The sequence below is a fragment of the Epinephelus lanceolatus genome, chromosome 7, assembly GCF_041903045.1.
Source record: "Epinephelus lanceolatus isolate andai-2023 chromosome 7, ASM4190304v1, whole genome shotgun sequence".
Classification (NCBI taxonomy): domain Eukaryota; kingdom Metazoa; phylum Chordata; class Actinopteri; order Perciformes; family Serranidae; genus Epinephelus; species Epinephelus lanceolatus.
Window position 1 is genome coordinate 42,200,097 of NC_135740.1, and position 17,202 is coordinate 42,217,298.

The following is a 17,202-nucleotide window of genomic DNA, read 5'->3' on the forward strand; positions in this document are numbered from 1 at the left end:
GACAGTGGCTGTCATGTGCTGTTGGTGCCAGAAAGTTCCTTTTGTGGTGGACAAACAAAGATCGTGTGTGAAGAACAGGATGACTTAGTAGTGGAAAACGTGACAACATCCGCTCAGCAGTCAGACAGACTAATACTGATCACTGACACATTATGAGACAAATTAATTGATTTCATATTTTGAAATCTTGTATATAGTCTATGATTTTCTTTTCAACAGAACCTTGCTATAAAGGGTATTATCAGAAAAACATAGTTTAAGTATCAATAGCAAACTTTTATGCTAAAGAAACTGCTTTTCACATGAAAAAGAAACATTTTCTGTGTATTTTCTACACAAAACCTTTAACCTGAAACTGAATCAACAGGTTAGTCTGACTTGAATATTTACAGCTATGACAGATAATAACAAGAGAGATGAGATCCAATTTTGTTTTTTTTAATTGATGTACTTGATGTATTCCAATTGAAAAACAATAAACCAATTAGCTTTTGCTGCATGGCTTGAAAAAAAAAAAAAAAAAACGGGAGAACCGGAGCACCCGGAGAAAACCCGTCACCCAGGAAGACAACACACAAACTCACAAAGGCTCAGGACCGGAAATCGATCCCTCACCTGTGAGGTTGCGCTGCTGACTCCCAAGGTGGTCCTGAGAGCTCAAGTCCTGTCTCACATGTGTCCAAAAGGTAACCTGGAGGTCACCTGGATGGGATGGGAGGCAGGACATGAGCTCTCTATTGAATTCATGTTGGAAGAAAAAAAGCCTCACGCCAATTTTTTCCTCCAACATGAATCCTATGGGCTCTGTGCAGCATTGAGTATTTCCTGTCCTATACTATTGGATTAAGTGATTAATCAGGTGTGTGCACCTGATTAACCACTTAATCCAATAGTATAGGACAGGAAATACTCAAGCCTACTTCCTTTCAGGAAGTAGTGGAGCTGGTGCACAGAGTCCATTATACGTCACCTAAATGGGACTGGCCCTCCTGAAGGACTTGGAGATTACTCCGCCCAGACTGGAAAAGAACCTGCAGATGATGTTTCTCTGCGGTGTCTTAAGGTGACGTGCAAAGGTGCAGACTGCATAATCCATTTCTGGTTGTTCTTGACATAATGAAACCAGAACGAGCTCTGCACAGCCCCAGAATCTACAGAGGTCCTTGAAAATGGTCTTGTCCAGACTTTTAAATGTTTCCGGGGTGATATCACAATCATCCCCCTGGACTTCGGCCCATATCTTTTCAAACAGGTGGTTGATGATGATATGGGGGTCTTTCAAGTGAATGTTGACCTTCGCTTTTTTGTAGACCCGTGTAACCAGCTTTTCAACAAGAATTTGGACACAGATTTTGTTTTTCTCTGTGTTCAAATCCCTGTCTGGTCTTACATGCAGCACAGGTTCAGCACCTGCCTCAGGTACACTGAGTGCTGGTTCTAGTGCTGGTTCTAGTGCTGCTGCTGCTGCTGCTGCTGGTTCTAGTGCTGCTGCTGCTGCTGCTGCTGCTGCTGGTTCTAGTGCTGCTGCTGCTGCTGCTGGTGGTTCCAGTGCTGCTGCTGCTGCTGCTGCTGCTGGTTCTAGTGCTGCTGCTGCTGCTGCTGGTGGTTCTAGTGCTGGTGCTGGTGTGGCTCTGTCCTCTGATCCCACTGAGATCTGCACAGGAGAGAGCCAAGACAGCTTGGAGCTCTTTATTGGTGTAGATGTTAAGTGGAAGCTGTCATAGTCATCAGCCTTCAGATCTACACGTCTTGTTCTGCAACATAAACTGACGTTGCCCATGAATGATGTTTTCACCGGGCTCTCTATCGGTGTAGATGTTAAGTCGAAGCTGTCATCATCGTCATCAGCCTTCAGATCTACACGTTTTGTTCTGCAACATAAACTGACGTTGCCCATGAATGATGTTTTCACCGGGCTCTCTATCGGTGTAGATGTTAAGTCGAAGCTGTCATCATCGTCATCAGCCTTCAGATCTACACGTTTTGTTCTGCAACATAAACTGACGTTGCCCATGAATGATGTTTTCACTGGGCTCTCTATCGGTGTAGATGTTAAGTCGAAGCTGTCATCATCGTCATCAGCCTTCAGATCTACACGTTTTGTTCTGCAACATAAACTGACGTTGCCCATGAATGATGTTATCATGCTGCAAGCATGTTTAATCATGTCAGTCAGTCTCGGAGTGTCCCCGCTGGTGCAGGTGGAGGAGCTGATGCTCTTGGAAATCTCCTCAGACATCATCTTGGTTAGAGTCTCAGAGCTGTCACCTGGTTCCTGATCGCTGACGCCCAGAGCCTGAGCAAAAGCCTCAGGGACTACATTGCCCAGTGTGGACGCAACGCTCTCTTCAGTGACCATTTGATTTTCGTCCACATTTGTCAGGGAGTCAGTCAGGGAGTCCTTCAGGTACACCATCAGGTCCATGAGCAGCACCGCCAATATATCTCTGGTGGTCTCATCAGGTTTCCCATCCCGCAGCTTTTGGCGCTGCACTTCTGACAGCTCCTGGAAAAATCTCTTCGCAAATGGAATAACATGGTCCACTCCCAACTGAGATGACTCTCTTGATGGTGTCATGCTGAGTTCTTCTTCCAAATGTCTCAATTTAAAAGAGTCAAGGTGCAGTCTGCAACTGTAGTCTGAGTTCAAATCGACTCTTACTTACAAACTCGCAAAATGTGTATCGTGATGTCACAAATAACGTCATCGAATAACCCGTACGCTAGCCCCTCCCCCAGAGCGACTGCAGCTTAGCAACCGTTGCTAAGCACCGGCGGAACGCTGTGTGGCACGGCCATGACGGGCATTTTGACCGTTTTCAAATTTCTATGTCAAAGAGCTTTATTGAATTAAAAGTTACAGTGCTGCTGGTTCCTGACTTTCCCTAAAAACATCTTTAGCCTATCCTATTTAGACCTATTTAAAACGTCATTTAAGCAAATTTGACAAAAGGCATTAAAATGTGATGATTTCTAGGCTACCTATTTCGGCCACAGGCGGTCATAATGATTGCACGACGATAAACTGATAAATTTATCGCGCCGCGGCAGATGCATCTTGGTTGCTAGGCAACTATCATTGTCTCTGTCAAAAGTTAAAGTCCGGGAGAGAATTCATTCATTTCATACTAAGCTAAGTGGTGATAACTGGAGGAATCAATAAAAGAGAAGCCGGCTGATGCTGAGGGATCGGTACCGAGACCCGGTAGCTATTAAACGGCCCGAGGCAAATTTAATCAAGACCATAATAATAATAAGCTCCGACGTCATCGGCTCTTATCGTTACTTTTTAAAGTTTGGTTTCATGTATCATCATGAAGCAGCCTCTCTCCTGCTGCCTGTCTGCACGTCAGGGCTGACCTCCTCCTTACATCGTGCACACACACACACACACACACACACACACACACACACACACACACACACACAGTTAAGTCAGACATCAGCAGAGAGGCCGCGGTGCAGATGAAGGGAATATAACTTCAAGATCACTCTAGTTGACAACAGCTGCGCTTGTTACTGTGAGTAAGAGCAATAAGACCTCTGCCAATAAAAAGCCAATACTTTATCAATACATGTGATCAGCATGTAGAAAGCCATATTTCAGTCCGCTCTGTCCGCACTCTCTCATTCACCGCTATTATGATTCATGATCGCGGTCGACACAAGCACATCGCGCTCGCGAGGCTAACAGCAAAGTGTTATAGACAAACTAAATGTAGGCTAACACTTTATCTGAAGATGCACCTGAGGCAGCGACCTGCAGACAGAGAGTGTCCTCAGTAGAGGGGGGACAGAGAGCAGGATGAATGACTGATACTGATGTCTGTCTTCTTCATGTTGACATAACGTGACTTTCTTCACTCAGTATTGTGATGTCAGGAGGAATATTTATTTTATTGACATGTTAGATTTGTTTCCACTGAGACATTATTGAGTTTATATCGTGACTTTGTTGTTGTAAACATGACTGTTGCTGCCACGGACTGTATAAAACTATATCCTGTGTAACTGACCTATAAGGAAAGCATCAGGAGGTGAGGTGTGTGCATGTGTGGAGCAGAGGGAGAGAGGGAGATGCTGGTAGAGAGATAGAGTGTGTTATTACATACTGTTAATGTTACTTATTATGCTTCTGTGCAGTGATAGCTCTTTTTTATTCTGTTTCTGAATGTGCGTGTGTGTATAGGCTTATATATAGGCTATATATATGTAGGCCATTAGCCTATCTGGTTTTAAAATCCAGCCCATCTGAAATTGAAATTGAATAGCCCTGTCATAGAACTTTATTGAATTAAAAGTTACAGTGCTGCTGGTTCCTGACTTTTCCTAAAAATGTCTGTATTTTTATTTAAACCATCATTTAAACAAGTTGGACAAAAGGCATTAAAAATGTGATCATTTCTACCTATTTCGGCCACAGGAGGTCATATGATAAATTGATCAATTTATCGCGCTGCGGTAGATCCATCTTGGTTGCGAGGCAACTATCACTGTCTCTGCCAAAAGGTAAACTCCGGGAGAGAATTCATTCACAGATTTAAATGTAATAAATTGTTATATTCGTGTTCTGAGCTCTGTTTGTTGAAATAATTAGCATTTGTTTTGCGTGATGATCAAAAATATTGAAAAAATGTTTAATTAAACTTGTTGAAAGTTACATTTCTGTGTCACTGAATTGAATTGAAAATTGAAAACTTATTCTAACATCATGTAACGCCCATTAGTTACACACACACAGAGTAATCCCCAATGTTTACAGCTTGACAATGTGTAGAGCCATACTGCCTAGTAAGATTTCAGATGTAGTTGCTTATTTTCACCAGCAGGGTGCGCATTCATCCCACACAAATGCTGGCACTAGTTTCCTTGTTTTTTTTTATACGCCGATGCAAACCAGAGCACTACACGACAGACGAGTGAGCTTGATAAGGTTGATAACTGCCGGTAAAGTTGTTGAAACTACATTTTTTGTTCGAGTTATCAGTTCGGAGGACTTCCGTGTAAGGAAGAGAAGGTTTTCTTGCCAAACCTGACCGTGTGGATATTGATTTTTACCGAGCGAAAACTCCAGTGAGTAAATGCTAGTAACGATTAGCGTAGCATGCTAGCGATGCCTACCACGGCTAATTACCTGCTTAGTTTCTTGAATATGTCTCTACTACGTATAGTTATGCTTCTGTGATAGTGTTTAGAAACCAACCGGAGACTGATAAACATGTGTGTTGAGGTTGAAAATGTATTCTATTGTGTATTTCTGTGGGAAAAAACGGTCTATGTCTTAATTGAGCTAGCACATGCTATACAGCTAAGAAAGCTGGTTGTTGAGGTAAAACATACGCAGCTGTGTGCACTGGTATGGCGGGTGGATAGTGCCAATGCAAGGATTACCAGGAGAAGGAGCAACCTCCCCTTCCGTCACCGCCTGACCGTGTGGATTTTTGAATGGGAGTGAATGGGACAGCAGACGAGAGACCGGCGGCGACCTCACGGCGAGTGCATTGAAAGAACGTGTATCGACGGCGACGTGACGACGGCGTATGTTACAATTACTACATAGATACAGTACAGGCCAAAAGTTTGGACACACCTTCTCATTCAATGCGTTTTCTTTATTTTCATGACTATTTACATTGTAGATTCTCACTGAAGGCATCAAAACTATGAATGAACACATGTGGAGTTATGTACTTAAAAAAAAAGGTGAAATAACTGAAAACATGTTTTATATTCTAGTTTCTTCAAAATAGCCACCTTTTGCTCTGATTACTGCTTTGCACACTCTTGGCATTCTCTCGATGAGCTTCAAGAGGTAGTCACCTGAAATGGTTTCCACTTCACAGGTGTGCCTTATCAGGGTTAATTAGTGGAATTTTTTGCTTTATCAATGGGGTTGGGACCATCAGTTGTGTTGTGCAGAAGTCAGGTTAATACACAGCCGACAGCCCTATTGGACAACTGTTAAAATTCATATTATGGCAAGAACCAATCAGCTAACTAAAGAAAAACGAGTGGCCATCATTACTTTAAGAAATGAAGGTCAGTCAGTCCGGAAAATTGCAAAAACTTTAAATGTGTCCCCAAGTGGAGTCGCAAAAACCATCAAGCGCTACAACGAAACTGGCACACATGAGGACCGACCCAGGAAAGGAAGACCAAGAGTCACCTCTGCTTCTGAGGATAAGTTCATCCGAGTCACCAGCCTCAGAAATGGCAAGTTAACAGCAGCTCAGATCAGAGACCAGATGAATGCCACACAGAGTTCTAGCAGCAGACCCATCTCTAGAACAACTGTTAAGAGGAGACCGCGCAAATCAGGCCTTCATGGTCAAATAGCTGCTAGGAAACCACTGCTAAGGAGAGGCAACAAGCAGAAGAGATTTGTTTGGGCCAAGAAACACAAGGAATGGACATTAGACCAGTGGAAATCTGTGCTTTGGTCTGATGAGTCCAAATTTGAGATCTTTGGTTCCAACCGCCGTGTCTTTGTGAGACGCAGAAAAGGTGAACGGATGGATTCCACATGCCTGGTTCCCACTGTGAAGCATGGAGGAGGAGGTGTGATGGTGTGGGGGTGTTTTGCTGGTGACACTGTTGGGGATTTATTCAAAATTGAAGGCACACTGAACCAGCATGGCTACCACAGCATCCTGCAGCGACATGCCATCCCATCCGGTTTGCGTTTAGTTGGACGATCATTTATTTTTCAACAGGACAATGACCCCAAACACACCTCCAGGCTGTGTAAGGGCTATTTGACCAAGAAGGAGAGTGATGGAGTGCTGCGGCAGATGACCTGGCCTCCACAGTCACCGGACCTGAACCCAATCGAGATGGTTTGGGGTGAGCTGGACCGCAGAGTGAAGGCAAAGGGGCCAACAAGTGCTAAACACCTCTGGGAACTCCTTCAAGACTGTTGGAAAACCATTTCAGGTGACTACCTCTTGAAGCTCATGGAGAGAATGCCAAGAGTGTGCAAAGCAGTAATCAGAGCAAAGGGTGGCTATTTTGAAGAAACTAGAATATAAAACATGTTTTCAGTTATTTCACCTTTTTTTGTTAAGTACATAACTCCACATGTGTTCATTCATAGTTTTGATGCCTTCAGTGAGAATCTACAATGTAAATAGTCATGAAAATAAAGAAAACGCATTGAATGAGAAGGTGTGTCCAAACTTTTGGCCTGTACTGTATATATACATAGATGCCACACCCTGGCTTGTGGGATGCGTCAATACTGCCGCCATCTTGCCTAGGTGCTCTGACCGGTTCAGACCCATGTCAGACTCGGCAAAAATGCCACTTTTTTTTTTTTTTTTTCATATTTTGTACGAACGAAAGAAGTGTTAAAACCAAGCAGGAGGGAATAAAATTCCACAGGTAAGAAGTTGTTTTACAATATTTTACTGTTACAAACATGTTTAATGAGATATATATCTCAAAAAGTGATCCTTCTTTTAAGCTAATCAAGTAAAGTAACTGTCCTGATCTGGTCCTAATGCCAAATTAAGCTAACGCTATGTCACACAACTTAAAGAAAAAAAGGTTAACATTTATATAATATTACTTATATTACTCATAAAATTATGATGCTTTGTCAAACAGCTATGTCGGTGTATGTGTTATTCCAAATTGGGGTTCACTATCTGTTTCATGGCACCGACGTGACATAACGCAGTATAACGTTAGTAGTTAACTTGTGGCCTGAATTGTAACTACAAATTATGTGGAACTGCGTTTTTCTGACACACTTATTTTGTGTGTAGTTTCCCAAATAACACAGATAGGAGACGGGCATGGGTAGCAGCAGTGTGGAGAAAGGACTTTGTCCCGAGTGACTCCTCAGTCATCTGCAGCTGTCACTTCAGACCTGAGGACTTTGACAGGACTGGGCAGACTCCTAAAAATAATACTAGCTACTGTACACTGTATTTTTTGTAAATATGACCTAATAATGTAAACAGTTCTGTGTGCAGGCTCCCATGAGCACTGTGGTGTTATACATATGAGATTAAAGCAAAATGTTGTGTAAACATGCAGCTCTAAGTCATTTATTTTCACTTGTACAAAACCAACATTTGTTAATCAGAATCTACACTGCAGCTCGGCACAACCCTGCTAATACACTATTTTTTGCACATTGTGTGAAATGTGGATAAACATTTATAGGTAAAATTAATAATTAAATGACATTATGGTGGGCATTGTACATCTAGTAAGAAAAAAAGAATATCTATCACATGGGGAAAGTTCAGTTTAAATGTGTTGTAGAATTATTACTGTTACTTTATCTACATAAGATCAAATATTTTGGTATGAAAAGCTGCATTTTTTATTTAACCAAGTATCCTGTATCATAACTACATGTCTGACGATTGTAACAAACCGAACTGCCTGAAAATCGGTTGAGAATTCAGCGAGTAATGATGATTTTAATCATAAATAATCTCCTGCCTCAATAGACATACATGCATTAGGCGGCGCGGCTCCACCTGGGCAAGATGGCGGCCGCGTTGACGTATCGCTCCAATGAGGAGCACCGTTGAATGCGGCATCTACGTATATATATATATCTATGGAATTACTAACAAAAATATACGCCTACTATGTACGTCTGAAACACACGTCGTCACCAAAGCACGTCGTCACCAAAGTACGTCCCCTTGTCTGAAGTTAATTACAAATCAGGCCTATACACTCAGAAATTTTCAACCAATAATCTGTCACAACAATTATAATTACAATTCTCATGGGATTACGAGGTCTGTCACCAAGAAATTTATTTATTTTTTATTGTTACTTCGATTGTTCTCTCTTTTGTTTAACTATTGTTATGCTGTCATATATGTGTAACTCTATTGTACGGAAACGTGAGCTGGAATGACTGAATTGTTTGTTGTTGTTCCAACTTTCAATAAAGTTGAAAGAAAAAAAAAGTACGTCGATCCCCTTGTACGCCGTCGTCAGTGTGACTTTCCTCAACTTAACTGAGTGAATTCAAGTCTTTTAATAGCTTACATGTTTTATATGTTAACATGTCTTTATTTTCGTGTATATTGGGAACTACAGAGTACAGTGCATAGCCTGTACTATGCTCATCCTTTGGATTCACTTTTTGTTTTTCTTTTGAGCAGTTGCAGCATTGAAATTGCGCTGAATAGACTAGGCCGAAGCTGTGTAAAAAGAACAAGAAGCCAGCAACACTCCTTCTGATATCTTTAATGCCTCACTGGTACAGGCTACTCACACAAACCGGTTTCGACGGTCAGTCTTCGACACTGTGTCTAAGCTGTGCCCTGCTTTCAAAATTGCAAAATTTAAAAGTCCATGTCCAAATTTAACAATGTTTCTGTGGGAACTTCTATTGCGGATCTTATCCACTAGATGGTGCCATTGTTCAATGATTGTTGTAGTTACAGTGTTGAGTGTTGGAAGAAGTAGGCTACTTACATCAAAAGTATCAATACCACAATGCAAAAATACTTAATATTTAATATATATATAAGTATTTTATTTAAGATGACCAAGGGTACTTGCACATCTCCATTTTTAGAAAGAAAACTGACCGCAACACTGTATTGCATGCAGACAGTTTTCACCCCCCGTTGCTCATTAAGAATATCCCTTATGGACAAATGCAAAGATTAAGACGTATATGTGATTCTGATCAGAATTTTTTTAAATCAGTCCATGGACATGCAGTGTTTTAGACAGAGAGGGTATAAATCTGAGTTTCTTACTCAGGCTCATAATAGAGCTTTATCACTGGAGAGGAGGGATTTGCTCAGCCCTAAACCTAAACAGGAACAAGTTCAGAAACTGTGTTTTGTCACTCGCTACAGCAAAGAAGCTGTCCAGATCAAACACATTATAAAGAAAAACTGGGATATCATTGAGAGTGACCCTTCTTTACAAGAGGTATTCCCTGAACTGCCGGGTATCAGTTTTAGAAGGGCCCCCACCATCAAGGATAAATTAGTAAGGAGTTATATTCCTGCTCACAAACCAGACACCTGGCTGTGTTGACCAAAGGTGGAGGACAATTGTTGAATAAAAGGCAACAGAATTAAATTTTGTTATTTTGTGTGTTTTCATTTCCTATTTAATCAACATCTGATACCCACCTAATACTTTATTTTCATTATACCATGAAGAACACAGATAGGTTAGTGCATTTTAAAATCCAGTTTTAACTTAGGGTGACCAAGAGTTCTCTTTTGGCCGGACATGTCCACTTTTCACGTCCTGTCTGGGTCCGGTTATGAATCGTTTTTCATCGTTTTTCACGGGACCGTTAAGCACATAAAGACTTGTCTATGCGCTGACGGTGCTTTGTGCAGCTTACTACTGTATGGTACTTTTTACAAACTGCAAAATTGCAAGTTACTTCAATAGCTCACTTGGTAGGAGTTCTGCAACAAATACCCATTGCAATTTTTACTGGAGCAGCACGGGTTCGAGTCCTGCTGTGTTTCTTTCTTTTTTTTCTTTTTTTTTTTTCAGTCCGATATATTTTATTTTATTTTTTTTGTGTACCATTAATAAGTATATCATATAAAAGAATCAGGTGGAGACATGCAATAGACAAAATAATGTAGACCTATTTAATAAATGTTATAGGCTACATGAAATGCTGAGGCAATAAAAACAATCTTAGATTCATTATGTTAATATGTTGGTTGATGGTTTCAAATAACTACTCTTACCCTCTACGTGTGCTGAGATTTGAGCAGGTGCATCAGCTTTCTTGTGTTCAATTGTTCAAAAATATCTTATTTAGGTACATTAGGCCTACTGTTAAACTATTCAATGGTAAATATGAGAGGTGTTTTTTTTGTTTGTTTTTTTTTGACAAAGACTGGAAGAGAGGCTCCGACTGTCCAATCAAGAAGTTAAATATTTTCCTATGAACTTGTCGCAGAGTTTAGGCCTATACCCCATTTTGACAGTTAATGTAATGCAATAAAGTTGCTGACAGACTCGCGTTACATTATTGTTTAATTAAATATAAATCAACGACAAAGCCGTTTCCTCCAAAAATGTCTACATGATTTTATTTTGAAGTTTCTTGCGTGCACTTCCTGTCCCGAGCGGCCTGACACTGGAGGCAGCCTGAGAGTGGAGCCTGCACCGGAAGCAGCCTCACGCTGGAGGTCTGCACCTTGGGAACATGCAGCCACACTCACTCACACTGATTGGCTGCTGAGTTGATGGGTCGTTAATTAGCAGAGGCCCCAGCTCTGCTTCTGTTTCTCCAGCACCTCTCCAAAAATTTTGTTAACCCTTTAAGTATTTTGCCTTTCTGAAGAAGTTTGACCCTCAAACATGAACATATTTTCACACCATTACTTTAACTAGATAAAGTTTGAATTAAAACAAAGTGCATCCCCTTTTATGCCTTCATATATATTTTTGTGTATATTCATAAATATGAATAAAAATATATATATATATTTTTTTCACATTCAGTCTTGATCATAAAATCATCTCCATCATCATATTCAGGGTTTTAACCCTTTATATGCCAGATTGATATTACCTAAAATCAAGGCTTACATAAGATGTGTGAATGTTGCTCTCTCAGGATAACAAAGCTCATCCTCTTGAAATAAGATTTATCTTGTTATCATGAGAAAACAAAACACACTTGACAGGATCAGAGGAGCAAGACAATATAGATTACCTTGTCACATATCTCTTCTATCAAGGCCAAATAAAGGCTCTTGTTGTTATAGATCACAACTGGTTCGACTGACTGGGGTTAATAAAGTTAGATTAAATTATTAAGCCACAGGCTCCACAGTTTAGGGCCTCAAAAGTGTCCTGTATTGTTATATTACTCTTTTGACCATGACGTATGTATTCAGTTGAGGCACTTCTCATGGCGAGAGGCAAACACAAAGAACCTCCAACTTTTGTTCTTGGCTGATTTGTTTTTAAATCAAGTATTGGTCTTTCCCTCTCTTCTCCCAAACCAGTCAGTGCTCATTTCCATGTGTTAGCTCTAGAATTTGAAAAAAAATTAATAGTTTAGACGGTTTTCATAAATAAATTCCAGTCCTGAATGTTGTATCAACAACAGGAGTTCTTTCCCTTTGAAGCAGTTCTGTGGTTAACCGGGGAGAGGCAGCAATGTGCCGCAAGGCATCTAGCCTGCCGGAAATGAAAAAGAAGAAGAAGGGAACAAGAAATACGCTGGATAAACGGCCCTGCTTTTACCTCGTTTGTTCTTTCGTCTGGTCGGATGGTAGTGCTCATACCATTGCTTGGACATTTTACTGCTTTGGAAAACATACAACGGCTGGAATATAAATTATTGATCAAAACGTGTCAACAGATATGGCTAGGTGAGTTTATTATAACGTTATGCCATTTATTTTCAATGCTGTAGTGGCTGTCATTATCCGATGTGAGTCCCTGCCCGATGTGACTTGAACATGGTAACAACATTCAGACAAAATACTTTTATAATTGGTTCAACTGTTTTTTTTTGTACATATTTACGTCATTTTCCTCGCACGTTTTTTTTTCCTGTATCGCGATTCAGTCGGGTGCCTTTTTTCCGTTTTTTCTTTTTTCAAAGCTGTGTTGTTCAAGCTGGCGGAACCGACTGGACCCGACTGCGCATGTGCGACCCACATCTGGCTTTTTATTTTTATTTTCCTACACTTTTGTCAAGTCTTTAAAACCAATTACAATACATAACAGATGACTATCAATATGGAGATACAGTGAGAACAGTGTTAAGGAAAAGTCCATAAATGTCTACATCACATAAAACAGAGCAAACAAATACATAAATGAGCAATAAATATAACATTACATTAATGTATGAAAATAACAGGAGCAATATTTTATCTGGCAGTATGTTATACCATATCTTGTAGTAGGCTGGATGTCTTGACAGCTTTTCTGTTTTTATATACTTTACATAAAGAACCATAAAGTTTTAATTTAAAAATGAAACAAGATTTCATTTGGGATAAACACAGGAAATCTGTGTTTATGATTGATATAATTGAAATTGTTGTTGCCATAAAACAGATAAATATGGCTCACTTAGAAAAATACTGAAGGTTCACTATAAACCTTTTTTTTTTTCACTAAATCCATTTTCACTCTAAAACTTTATTGAAGACGTTCTCATTTAATGTTATGTCATGGATTTTTTTTCCAGCCAACAGGAGGTGCTGGGGCATATTGCACACACCTTGGACGCATTGGCAAATGAGCTGCAAATGAGCTGCAAATGCCCCAAGCTGAGACTGATCATGTTCTCATCACCTTGGAGAGCATCAGCGATGTCTTGGCGGTTTTAGCTGCTGCCAGGGAATTGAGGATGCCTAATGAGGAGCGTGTGTTCTCTCTTTTACACATGGCAATTGAGGTTGAGGGATGTAATTCCATGACAGTGATGTCGAGGGAACAGCTACAATTCCTATTGGAGAAAAACTTCAGAGTTGACGATATCGCTAGAATTTTTAGTGTGAGCAAAAGAACAATTCGAAGGAGAATGACAGAATATGGACTCTCTGTGCGACAGACTTATTCTGATATCACTGATGAAGAACTTGGGCGAGTGATTTCAGAATACATTTCCCATTGCCCAAACGCTGGAGTAAGGACTGTGACTGGGCATCTCAATTCTAAAGGAATCAGGTTAGTTACAGACTCATTGCCTATATATAATAATTTGTCTAAAATTGTCACTGCTTAAACCACTGAGCATTTTTACCTTAATTTTATCATCTATATTCTTCATCAAGAGTCCAGCAGTACAGGGTGCGCCAGTGTTTGAAAGCAGTTGATCCTGTTGGCAATTTTCTTCGCGGGCTTCAACTTAACATCACTCCTAGGGTCCCATACTCTGTTCCGGGTCCCCTGTCTCTCTGGCACATCGACGGCAACCATGAATTAATCCGGTAAGACAATTTTTACATTGATAAAACAAGTTGTTACCCAATTTGTGCTCACTGTCATACAAATTCAGATCTCATTGGCTGTATATTCAATACATATTTCCCAAATTACATTAAATTATTACATTTATGGAGAAGAAGAAAAAGTCAGCTTCTCTATCACATCTACTATGCATAACATCCACCATCTCCTCAAACTTATGTACCTCGCTCTTCTACCGTTACATGGTAAGAGTGCTATTTTACTTCAAATTAAAATTGTCCTTAAAGCAACACTGCGTAGGATTTGTGGTACTGGTCCTCTGGTTGAGAAGAGCAACTGTCTGATACTGTGTTTTTCTCAGAGACACACTGTAGCCTATGAGAAGTTGTTGCCAGTACCATCACTGGCGCCATTGCCGTCGCTGCCGTCATTACCGGCAGCCTACTGGTGCCGTAGCCATAACCGGTACCGGTGCTGCCGGTGTTCAACACCAGCGTTGTCGCCGCAGTCATTACAGGTAGCCTACCGGTGCTGTCGGCGCAACTGGACATGTTTTTGTACATGTGCAGCGGCGGCACCATTCATCCTGTTAACTATTTTTCTAACACTTCAGTGAGTTTAGAAACATTATTTTAAGGTCGAAAAACTACACAGTGGGGCTTTAAGGTTTTGTCAACAAATCTTGTTATGTATACATTTTGAAAAAATATTGTATTACTAAGTTTTAAAAGGCTGTAATGTACATTCCTTTATTATTCCCTAATAATTTATGTAAATAATTGTTTTCTCTTCACAGCTGGAGAATTGTGATACACGGAGGCATTGACGGGTATAGCCGACGCATTATGTATCTTACAGCTAATGCAAACAACGGGGCATCAACAGTTCTCTAGTGTTTTCTAACAGCAGTGAATCAGCATGGTTTGCCCCACCGTGTCAGAAGTGACAACGGAGGTGAAAATGTTGATGTTGCTCAATACATGTTGGAACATCCACAACGTGGACCTGGTAAGAATTTTGTGTTTTTGTACATGTTCTATCCGTGGGATGTTCTATATACATGCCCAAAACAAATGTGGCGATTATAATTGTCTTAAATTTACTAAACATTACATCATTAAGGGAAAATTAAGGACATTGAATTTTTGTTAGGTTGGAAAAAGTTAATTGTGCCAAGCCTCACCCCACTGACGATAGATCTGTCTCTGTCTTACCTATATGTCCAATTGATTTAATCAGAGAGAAGAAGCCCCATAACAGGGAAAAGTGTTCACAACCAAAGAATAGAAAGGCTGTGGCGTGATGTGTGGTGCATGGTTGTCTGCAACTACTACACCATCTCAGGCATCTGGAAGATCTTGGTCTACTGGATCCAGATCAAGATCTTCACGTGATCTGTCTGCACTATGTCTTTCTGACAAGACTCAACTGGCATCTTCACGAGTTCATGCGGATGTGGGACAAGCATCCTCTTTCCACAGAGGGAAATAGGTCCCCAGAACAATTATGGGTGGCTGGCCTGCTATTGGGCAATCAACAGAATCCAGAGCAGGTAACATTGATTTTATTGTACAACACATGATCATTTATAAACAAGCCTATTTAACTTGATAGTTCTAACAATGTGTGGTTCATATTTCTGCAGATTGATGCGACAACCTGGGGCATTGACTGGGAAGGACCTGTTGGAACCCCAGACCCAGAGGCTGCGGTTGAGGTTCCACTAGCTCCCCAGAATGTGCAGCAGACAGTCGAGGGACATTTGAGGCTCCACATTGACCCTTTTTTGACCAGTGAGGAGTTTGGTGTGGACATGTACAGGCAGGCCTTGTCAATGGCCCAAGACTTTGTTGCTGCGCAAAATTAAAACCTGTGACCAACTAGTCGGACAGTCTCTGTCACCTTTTATGACCTGGCTCCTTTTTTACAAGGGTGTCATACAATAGCGCCTTAAACCATGGTCATTTTTACGCCATCTTAGCTCTTTTTAGACAGAAAAATACATAAGTGCCACAACGTGCCACAAAAGCCTCAATGTAGGCGATCTTTAAAGATCGATGATGATGACTTTTTGAGTACTGCATCTCATTCTATGCTGTTATTTTTTGCCGGTCTGTATTTCTGTTTGGATAAGCTGACTGTGACAGATAGGGTAAGCGTACCTATGAAGCCCACGTACCATATAAGCCCACTTGTGACTTCTGAGTCAATTAAAAAAAAACTACATCACCATTTTTGCTGGTTCATGGTTCTTCCAATGAAGCTGCTTGTTACATAAATTATACTTTTGATTGTAAGCCAATCAGTTTTGTCGATCTTGAGTTATCGAAGCACATGTGTGACATGTGCCTGCTGCTCCCAGAAGAAGTAGCAAAAAAACTTCAGTGATTTTGATGCCCTGAAAAAACAACAATTTTTCCATATTTCTACTCCTGCTTTTGCTAAGTACTCATTTGTTATCAAAATTTAAGAGATTAGTACTTTAAATAAAACATGTTAGAATTTTATTGGAATTAGAAATATTTTTTCTTTTGAAATCAAAATATGTGTTTTAGCATGCTAGCCAACAGCCCACATGCTGCATCAATACAGTCACTGCATAGCATTGTTCATTGCAATGACATAAAACATGATAAGCATGTGTAGTTTACATTTTTGTAGGCAGAATATCCTATTATACTGTTAAATAGATAATACATGTGTATATTTATCTTTATTTATTTTTTAATTAACATTTTTACCAAGTGGGCTTAAAGGGGACACTAGCAAAAAAACCACACCATTTAGGGTGGATGTAAATAAGTATAGCTAATTACTTAAATGCATGATCAATTGATACTTTTCATGTTATGTTAGTGCAGCATAGATAGATTCATGTCATGTAGTTGTTTTTTATGTCATGTGTGTAGAATAAAATATTCTGACTTTTAACCAGAAATTCACTGATGTTCCCATTAAGCCCACCTGCCCCCATTAAGCCCACTTAGCTGTGTTTCAATGGAGATTTTATCCCTTTAGACTTTTGAATCATTTTCCTGCCTAACATTGACCTCACCTAATCAATCAGCTTCATAATTCAGATAATTAAATATCCAAATTTAAATATCAGTGATGTTGCATAAGTCAATTCATTCTGTTTACCTGTTTATGTTTTAAAAATCAATTAAAGTTATTTGTTTAATTGTAAATACTGAAATTGACTCATTTATTATCCTTAAAATATTAGTATTGAACCAGGAAACTGCCTTTCTTTCAGTCATTAGGTCTTCAGAAATCTAGATAAAAACATCTGCACTCTCA

At 40.1% G+C, this 17,202-nt stretch overlaps 1 long non-coding RNA gene across 1 annotated transcript; it reads left to right on the top strand.

Annotated features, from left to right (window-relative positions):
* The first annotated feature begins 12,183 nt into the window (after positions 1–12,183).
* On the top strand, positions 12,184–17,202 carry LOC144463899 (uncharacterized). Its single transcript, XR_013491889.1, has 6 exons — positions 12,184–12,347; positions 13,178–13,659; positions 13,767–13,922; positions 14,699–14,910; positions 15,142–15,454; positions 15,548–17,202. It is a non-coding gene; the product is annotated as an uncharacterized LOC144463899 (long non-coding RNA).